Here is a 10,609-nt window from a genome sequence, read left to right on the forward strand (position 1 = left end):
AATTACATGCTATGTAATGTAATGTTCTATAGTGACACAATGCACTCCGCATTCCACCATTTCCATAGTGGAACAGCACCCATGATGTCACTCACTGAGACCTGACTTCTGCGGACATTTTGGGGTGAATGGGGTTGACCACCCCGTTCTAGAGCTCATCATAGTCCCACTGCTACTCTGATAGAAGCTCATATGTTTTTATTTGTTTTTCGCTCAATAACTTTAAAGGACAGGTCCAAGGTGAAATGGAGAATCATAACAGGTATGGCTGATTGATATTTGCCGAGTGGAGATATTGATCCCATTGATTTTATTTTCAAAAAGAGAACTCATGCATCAGGAGTCTATCAGATAAATAACAGTGGGCTGAGGGGAAATCAATGCCTTTTGGGGGCTTCTTTTGAATATGCAGGGGAATGGTTATTAGGTTTGAGACGGAACAACGGGCTATAATAATGTCCAGTGCAGGTGCCGGGTGATAAAATAAAGAAAAATGCCAGAAGCTGTAATAAATATGCAAGGCAGAGTAGCACCAAACTCCAGTCTGAAACACAATGGCAATACAGAGCCAGAAAAAACCAACACATCCGCAGCACGGGCGTCCATCTGACTGGTGCCTGAGGCGTCTGGGTTCAGCTGACATCAGCCCATTTCCCTCCATGGCATCTATGAAGTTTTGCTTTGTTTTTTTCTGTCTATTATACAATCTTTAATTCTCCATTATAGGGCACTGGGAGCCTCCGGCATGTTCCACAAGGCACGAACACAGCCCTACGAAGCGAGGAAAGCACCGCAGTGAGTCACCAGGTAATTTACTGCAAGAAAAAAGGAAAGATGCACCTCAGAATTAATAATGATAATAGCCGTCATTCCGTATCATCATCACCAACACACCAAAACCAGGATCTGCTGATTAGACGATCGCATCAACCAAATCTCACCAAACAAGAAAAGGATTGAGAACCACTGCTGTTTACTTAATAATGAGTAAGGACCTTTTTTGGGAGATGACGAGGCGAGGGTGATGGGTCTTCTGATTGCCTGAAACGGATTTGTTCGAAAATGGTGTTGCTCCAGTGCAGCAACCTTTCTTTTCCATCTGCTTTTTTTTGGAGGCTGCAAGTTGCTGACCACCCGGGGAAAAAGATGAATGCCTCCAATTCATCTGATTAGTTCTCTGCGCTTCCATCCTCGGCAAAAAAAATCCCATATTAAAGCTGTAGTAGCTTCCCTCGCTGCAAGGCACAGATCTGATTCCGCCAGACTCATGATATGAATTACATTTCTCTAAATGCCAATAGTTATGTGCATATATTTCCAGCCTGTAACCCCCTTTTTGTCAGTACTCCACCTATATCAGTTGGAGGGGATGGGAGGATATGGTGGACATGGTGCATCCTTAAAAACATGATCTGGACGTGGTCCCCTTACAAAAGAGCATTTCCTGTTCACCGGGAGCCATGAAGGCTCCTCTGCAGGCAGCCGGCTTTTAATGAGACGTCGGCGGGGCTACAGTGTTCGCAGTGTTCGGGGATCCTCAGGTGGTCCTGGACAGGGGGGAAAGATTAGGGCGGCGAGGGTCCACTTCCTCGCTTAATTCAATCGGCCAGAGCCTGCAGCTCGCACTAATCTCCCCGTAATTGAGTTCTCAATCAGCCATCCGTCAATTACTCGGCCCGCGCACCAATAAAATGACAACATGTCAGTCTGAGCCCTGCAGAGGGGATCCATTTTGGCGATATTCTGGATCCGTTCTGCTCCTCCTCCCACACACACACACACAAATCTTATCGCCGTGGGTTGTGCTCCTTTGTGTCACTCCCATTCATTTTACTAAAAAACAAACAGACCGTCCGGGTACTCGTCCCTTTCAAACGCCACAGCAGCCGCTCCCATTCACTTCCTCTCCGACCACGGCGGCCTCGAGAGCCTCGCTCCCCCACACCCCCTTTACCTTTAGCCTTTTGATTCGTTCTCCACCCTGAATGACTGAATGTACAATGGCTGAGGAGGAGAATGGCTAAAATATGACTCTGTGGAAGCTTATGACTAATGGAAAGCACAAGGCTATGCTCTGAGAGGCTTAAGGTTGCTATTTTCAAAGGCGCTTCTGGAGCAAGTGGGAGGCCTTGGACAGAAGCACACAATGGCAAAAAGCTCACCTTGTTCCTAATGAAAAGCTACAGGGGGAAGTAGGGACGAGAAAGAAAGGAGGTAAGGACTGTCGCCGGAACCCGTTGTGTAATCCCCAATACAAATACACACATTACAGCGTACACACAACTCACCAAAAGGATGTTTGTTTGGCATCTTGAACTAGTGTTCTCACACTTTCCTATTAGGCCAACACAGATGATCGCTAATCAGCCGATAGCCGTTATTTTAGTGGCTCTGGCTAATCTTAAAGTGGTTAACATTAACGTGGGAGCCCGGCAGCAAACTTCTCACTTGTTTGTGTCTTTTGCACTGCATATAGTAATGTTAAAATATTTAAATATCTTCACTTCAAAGTTTGCACTGTTCTTTTTGCCATTCTGTTTTCTTATTGGTAGTATTGTTCGAACCCTTTTGAATATTGTTTTGCTCATACTGTTTAATATTGTTATTCAAATTTTTACCGTTTAACCTTCTTAATATATTTAGAATTTTTGCAAATTCTTGTGGCAACCACAACACACACAAAAACACACACACAGACACACTCCCACAATCTACATTCTTCCCTCAACCCCAGGTTCCTCGCACTGTTCCAAGGTTAAATTGTAGTGTCATCTCTTTTTCTGCTAAATCACAGTGCGTCCATCTGAACAACAGTCTCCCCTTGAATTCCACCACCATCAGCGCCTTCCACAGGTCAGTGTCACGCATGCTGTATACAGGGTGGATCACAATATTGATTCTATACAAACCATCAGGTGAAATAAGAGGTCTTCGCTTTTCTGTAGAATAAAAAAGTTGCCTTCATACATATGTCACAGTAGCCATGCTTCAAAAGATTCCTATTAAGTCAGGCCACCTCTTAAAGGTGACTTTCTTCACCATCAATAAGAGTGCACTTTACTGCACACTCCTCCATTCAGGAGCTGGCTCCCATCTGAGCCTCGCCTTGTCCTCACTGCTCAGGTCACGTGACACCAGCCCAGTCATTTCACACTGTCCCTTTTGTCCTTGGACGAGTTGAATTAACAGCCCATTGGAGACCTCCATTACATGACAGGTTAAATGGCTCGCTCCTGTCAAAAGGTGACTCGGCACAATTGTTAAAGAATCAGGGTTAAGCGACTTTTTCTTCTAAGACTTGCACATCACCATTCACGTCTCTTTCTGCACGTATAACTAACATTAAACTGAAAAAAAGACATGTTAAGGCTGCATTCAGATTGAGGGACGCCGAACTGCGTTTAAAAGTAAACTCTGCATTATCTGAAATGGCCTGACAGCACGTTATCGTCTTAAAAACGGCAGCCACAGTGGAATGATGCGGCCACGCCCTCCAGGCCGCAGGCTAATTCGGTCTCCATGCCACTGTGTCACGTAGGTGCTGTCAATTCCCCATCTGGCGTGAGGTGAACGCATTTGTTTGGGCCATCTCACCGCGTGTTCTGACAGAGAGAATGCGTGAGTGGGCAGAGCCGTACATTAAGAAGAAGAATGTCCTCCACTGGTCAAACTGGTCTACAGGCGCGAGAGAAGACCTGTTCTGGCACTCTGAGCTGAGCTCCTCCATTGGTTTCGGATAACGTAAACAAGGACAAAGTGACACGGTGACAGCTTGTGAAATGACCTGTTTTCTCAGAAACTTGAAACACTAGCGAAATTGCACATTTGAAACTGTTGGTGATTTTTATCAATCAACTCAACATTTCAATGAAACATGTAAATGTGAATCATTTAATGTGAAGGACCTGTGTTATACGTTTTAATGAAAAGTTGGAAAATCTTTACGATTTAACACGTGCCACAGCAATAGGCTAAATATAAATCAAATTATTAAAATAGAGTGTGACCTGAAAATATGGCCTAGATTGTTGGTCAGATGTTATCTATTTTTAGTGGTTCTACAGGCCCTGACAGGCAATGGGGTAACAGTGCAATTAACACTGTCACCAGTGTAGTGTATCAGATCAGTCCTCTGCAGCAGTGTGACGTCCCTGTAACTCAAGTTTGTTTATTTTTGGTGTAAATGATCCACAGTTGTGTCATGTGCTGATGCATTATTGCTCTTGTGGAGAAATCGAACCAGGTGTTATGTACCCTGAACATGCATTGCGCATCTCAATCACAACATCAAAACAGATCATAACAAACCTGCATGGTGCATGCCAATCAAAAACATCAAAACAGATCAAATCAAACACGTATGGTGCATGCCAATCAAAAACATAGAAACGAATCAAATCAAATATGCATGGTGCATTCCAATTACAACATCAAAAAGAAATCATACAAACCTTGCATGGGGCATGCCAATAAAAAACATCAAAACTGATCAAATCAAACATGTGTGGTTCATGCCAATCAAAGACTTAAAAACTAATCAAATCAAATATGCAAAGTGAATTCCAATTAAAACATTAAAAAGAAATCATACAAAACTTGCATGGGACATGCAAGACAAAAACATCAAAACTGATCAAATCAAACGTGTGGTGCATGCTAATCAAAAACTTCAAAACAAATCATACCAAACATGCATGCCAGGTACATAATTTTCAGCACATCATTTGTTTGATCAATTCACATAACCTGAAAAAAAAAATATTGGTGGTACTTTCAAAATGTCATTTAAATATTTGAAATTATTTGTAGCAATTATCACACAACACTTATAATACAGTGAGCAAAACACCGTCCCCACACACTGCTCCCCGGGCGCCTGTCATGGCTGCCCACTGCTCACCAAGGGTGATGGTTAAATGCAGGGGACTCGTGTGTTTCACTTTCACTTAGGTTGGTGGTGATGTGACTTTGTTTCAACCACATACACCATGCTGATATTAAAACAATAGCTGAGGTGATGTGTCCAGCCTGAGAGAAGATCTTCTAGCACCGTACGGGGCCATGAACTCGCCTCATATGTGTGCTGCTGCTGTACTTGTCCATTGTGTGCTATTGATTTCATCCCGACAAAACTTGTGCTCAAGCCTAGCTTGTCCCTCTTGAATAAATCACAGTATTGACCAGGCAGTTATCAATAAAGGTAATGACAAACATCTGTCCCCACTTTTAATGGAATCGACGGGACCTTACCGGCAACACAACTCCTGCCATTCCCAGATTGACAATCTTTTTAGTGCAAGGCATTTAAGAGAGAAGTGCTTTGCAGTAACATGTCCAGTGAAGGGTTCCTCATTGTTCTTCTCACTCTGTGAGGTTATCACATGCACTGAACTGCACGCTCAACTGTGGAACACATCAACGAGGGATCTCCTTGCGGAGCGTCTGTCTGAAACTCCCCACGGCTCTGAAGGTTTTCAGCGAGGCATCGCTACAGGTAGTCGACCTAAAAGCAGCGACGCCTAATCAATGCAGGGCTGAAAGGAGCACTGAAGACAGCGGCCTACTCTAATTGCACCCTGAAGGAGAGCCGCGCCAGGCTCAGTGTCCCGGTCAGACCCCGGCCGGCTGTCTGTGGGAACCCTATTACACAGTGGGGATGATACGCCTTAATGAAGACGAGACTCCGGACGCCTAATGGAGCGAGAGGGGAGCTGAGATGCGCTCCAATGCCGACTACCTGGCACCTGGATCGATAGAAGATTTGCAGGCTGGTCTCCAAGCTCACAAAGCAACATGGGAGACCAAGCTCATGTGTTTTTTTTTTGGTTTGTTTTTAAGTGTACATTGCTGCCGCACTTAATGCATTTTACCAGCAGTTACCGTGTTGCATACTGTGCATTAATGCTCTTTATCGCCATGTGACGTTGAACAGAACTGAGCACTTACTGTAACAAGCCTTCATTCTGAACTACTGCAATTCCAAATGCTCTGTCGAACCAGTAAGTGTACATTTGTATAAAATAATTTGTAAATGGCATTGTTGGATGTACGTAAATAATCGCTTGACACATAAACACTGTTACCAACACATTATTCTAGTCAATTCAAGGGATTTAACAATGCAGATAGAATCTACCTTTGTTTTACCCACTCGAACCGGCCTGCATTCCCTGCATCACGCATCCGCCGGGTACCATCAAGCGACTTGTGGGCCCCAAGCCGTAAACCAAGCGTAACTAAACATTTCCAAGCACGGGGATCTGCATCTGGCTAGTTAAGGCCTCCAACAGGCCAGGAATCTGGCAGCCAGTCATTAAGGTTTTAAAGGATGATGATTCATCCAGTTGTTGGTCTGACCGGCAATCGCAAAGCAGCCCCTTTCATTTTAATGTGACGAAATATAGGAAAATAAGAATTTGGTGAAGGCTGTGGCCGTTTGCTCGCTCCATCACGCTTCTCTGAGGCTTTAACCTGAGATGGCTTTTACATCAGGGTGGAGAATTAGAACGATCACTTCCCTATCTGATGCCAATGGGCAGGAACTCAATAGCTCTCCCTATAATAAGCATTGATCTCATTGCACTGGCACCACCCCTTGCACCTCATCGCAGCCTGTGGGTTAAAGGAAATCTTACAGGAAAACAGACACACGCAGAGGTCTCCAACAGGATGTGAGAAGCTGAGGAGGACCATGGATGGACGCTGTAATGGGTCATGGACAGGGGCTCTGCATGAACAAGCCTGGGCTGAGATCTATGGCGACTATAATCCTCTGGCATTTATGAGGCTGCAGACTCCTTCACCAACAATTCCTCACATTCCCTTCCTCTGACACCAACATGCTAAACATCATGTTTCTGTTTTATGACAAAAAAAATGTATTTATTCTCCATGAAGAGTGTGAAGAAGTGCATTGTGGGTCGGGAGTCATAAACTCAATGAAGCACTACCAGGATTCTCTTATCGGGGCTATTGGGCTTCCACTTCCATTTAGTGGATGGAGTCACGGACAATAAAAGAGTCATAAACCTCAGGATTCTGCTGGCATGAGCCCACAGAGTTGTTTAAAACACACACACACACAGACACACACACGGTTAATAGTACAATTCCATTACCCAATGGTTCGCTCCAGAATACACCTTCACACACACATTTCTCGAACCGGACATGTGGATGCTGGAGAATGGGGAAGACGGACCACGTCAGGCTGCTTTAGTTAAATGTCGCAGTGAGGGAATTTATGTATGGATGCGACCCCACTACATGCATGTTTGCCATTCCTCACACAATCCCCTCACGTGCCTCCTTATCAGAGGGTAAATGCACTATATCGGAGGTCAGAGACGGAACAAAGCCAAGAATGCCTTCAGAACAGAGCGTCGGCGACATCTCCACTGCATAACGGACCAAGGCCGAAGCCTTAAATAAAGATGCCTTTCAGTTCCGGCTGCAGAGGACACATCTGTTTACAAATGAGTGGCAATCGTGTCATATTTTATTATGGATCTACAAAGTCCTCCGTGATCTCTCACCTAAGCCCATTCAGTCCGATTGCTCAGGTCATCGAGCAGCAACGTATCGGTAATGGAAGAAAAATCCGCATGAAAGGGGATTGTGGACCTCCTTTATCTCTTAAATCATTTAACTAAAACGTCATCCTTTATTCCTCTGTCCAGTATGTGCTGTATGAATAAATGTAAGAATGTACAACAATCAGATATGGGTACATAACGGCAATGGGGATATCAGAACTGTGGGCAATGTGATAAAAGACGGGAGAAATATGCAAATAAAATGTTTTTCAAACAGGAATTTTGGAATAAACATCATTACTTTACAGTTCCCGTTGACTTCCCCCTAGTTTCATGCGTGGTTGAGGGTTTGAGGGTATTATTATTCACAATCCAGCTGCGTATGCCTATTCTAGGCCTAAAAATGTGGAATTTTGTTCCGCTGACTTGGAAATGGAAGCAAGAAAACAAAAAAAAGCCGCTCCCGGCCAAGAGCAATGATGTAACGTTATTAAATGCATGCTGTTGAGATAAATTGCCTTATGGATCACCAACTCTTGTAAAGTTTTTTTTTTTTTTCTCTCGCTCTTGTTGTGGCAAAAGCAGCGGAATGATACCCGGCGCCTCTCTCGCAATCCTGTTACCGGAGGGATTTGTTCTGCCGGCCCTGTAAAAGATTAGCTTGCCGCGAGAGTGAATAGACTTGATTAGCCGGACAGCAATTTAATGGGATTGTCAGCCAGGCAACAATAAATCAGCTTTTGTGATTAAATGGGGGCTCCAGTAAAAGTTGTATGTCCGCTGATCAATAATTATTGAATCTCCTCTCTCTATTGCCGGGAGAAAAAGAAAAAGGATAACAAAGCTGAAATTTCCGGCAGGGTAATAATTGCGCGCGGGAATGCCTGCGTTCGCGGAGCGAAAGAGAAACCTTGGCGTGAAAAAAAAAAATGGCACGTCCAGAAGAAACTGATAAACTGTGGTGAGGATGAATCGCTGTATGGCAAGCGCCTGTCCGGGTCGCAGGGTGAACGAGAGGTCACTCCCCGGTGACGGAGAGCAGGTCGGCCCTGAGAGGGTGTTAACATGGAGGAGAGGAACGTGTCTCCAGCCCAATGGGGCCTATTGAAGCTGGAGAGCCTGGCAGTGAGGGAGCACGGCCCCGGGTAATCACGCCGCAGCGCCGTCTTATTGCCGCATACATATTAAGCAGCGGGGCCGCTGGCCGAGCCCCACCCGACTCAGGACAGGGCTGTCGATGGGTGCAAGCAAGCCTGGGAAATGACATGAGTCTGTAGCGTCTGTAGTGCAATCATGTGTCCAATAGAAAATTTCCATGTCTATTCCGTACATCAGATGCTTGGATGGTTGTATTTGGGGCATGTTCACTTATATCACATTATTTATAGGATTTACCCCAAAAAAAGAGGCCGAATCAAAAAAGTGCTTCTTGGAGCCCGTAGTGTTGGTGTGATGATTTCTGACAACCAGCAGGTGAACTTTAATGTTTAAAAGGGGGAGAAGCCTGTATGCATGACTTCCTCGTTCTGGATGATTTAACCCCCCTCCTGTCACTACATGACACACCCAGGTGCGGCGCGGCGTCCGTCTCCTCCGTTTCCCTGCCTTCCCTACACTCCTAAAACCCCTCATACACAAATTCAAGCGTTCTGACATTATAAAAAATGCCCCACACGCTGTGTCTCATGTAGCAGTGGGGAACTGCAGGCCTACGTTGCAATTCCTGTAGAGAGAAGATGCATGCTTGTGGTCGTGTATAAGTGCAGCTCTATTCCTCTACTCCACAGCTGAATCGTAGCAGTTAACAGCGGCGTCGCTCTCCCCGCCTGTCCCCCATCGGGGACGGACGGGCCGTAATTAGGTGATTTCAGACGACGCCACGCCACTCCAGACCCCGGTGCTGGTCGCCACCTCCACATTCCTGCAGCTTTGAAAGTGAGACCACCACCAATCCCCCAACCCCACCACACGTCTGTCCCTCATCACGGGTTCCCCCACCCACCCCCAACCTCGTCCAGCCCGTTCCTCCTACAGCCTGCAGGAATCCGCGGGCTCTGGACAGTGTTCCATGATAGCTTAATGGCCCTCGGCATGAGGAGACACGCCGGGGAACGGGACAGGGGGCGGGGAGTCCGACGAAGTTATACTCCGCGGAGGACAGCGTCAGGCGAAACGACAGCGGTCCAAGCGTCCCCGTCCCCAGTTTTAAAAAGTGGGACGCGCACGGAACAGAAGCGAAAGGCGAGAGAAAGAGAGACGAAGTGGCGCCGGCTCCCTCGCTCTGTTTACTGCACGTGGCGCGAAAGGCCGGAGAGAGAAAGCAGGCTCCACCGCCGCGTCTGGGGAGTGTCGGCACTCCGACCCGATGTTCTCTCTCCCTAAACAACTGCAGACGGAACACCGGGTCCGGTGGCGGCGGAAAATACGGAGATTGTTGTGAATATGCAAATGGCGCGCGAGGGTTTGAAAAGGTTCACAGCACTTACACAACCGTCATGGTGAACGTGGTGAGCCAGGGATAAAATAAATAAAGTGAAGTGATTGTCACTTGTGATACACTGCAGCACAGCACACATTTACATTTACATTTACAGCATTTACCAGACGCCCTTATCCAGAGCGACTTACAGTCAGTAGTTACAGGGACAGTCCCCCCCTGGAGACACTCAGGGTTAAGTGTCTTGCTCAGGGACACAATGGTATTAAGTGGGATTCGAACCCGGGTCTTCTGGTTCATAGGCGAGTGTGTTACCCACTAGGCTACTACCACACGGTGCACACGGTGAAATGTGTCCTCTGTATTTAACCATCACAGTGGGCAGCCATGACAGGCACCCGGGGAGCAGTGTGTGGGGACGGGACCTTCATCAAGGGGACCTCAGTAGATCCGTGGCGGATCGGGATTCGAACCGGCAACCTTCTGATTACGGGGTCGCGTCCTTAACCGCTAGGCCGCCACTGCCCCACAACAATAGCATTAATTCAGTAATGTTCATTTAGGTTATTAATCATAATCATAATTTCATCAGAATTTTTAAAAAAAAAAAGGTCGTAGTGATTTATGTAAAACGGTC

The 10,609-nt window shown here is 46.1% G+C and overlaps 1 long non-coding RNA gene across 1 annotated transcript; it reads left to right on the forward strand.

Moving 5' to 3' along the window:
* Nucleotides 1–742: 742 nt before the first annotated feature.
* Nucleotides 743–3,457, forward strand: LOC114798423 (uncharacterized). Its single transcript, XR_003751063.1, has 3 exons — nt 743–807; nt 2,105–2,214; nt 2,795–3,457. It is a non-coding gene; the product is annotated as an uncharacterized LOC114798423 (long non-coding RNA).
* Nucleotides 3,458–10,609: the final 7,152 nt, after the last annotated feature.

Source organism: Denticeps clupeoides, chromosome 10 (genome assembly GCF_900700375.1).
Source record: "Denticeps clupeoides chromosome 10, fDenClu1.1, whole genome shotgun sequence".
Lineage (NCBI taxonomy): Eukaryota > Metazoa > Chordata > Actinopteri > Clupeiformes > Denticipitidae > Denticeps > Denticeps clupeoides.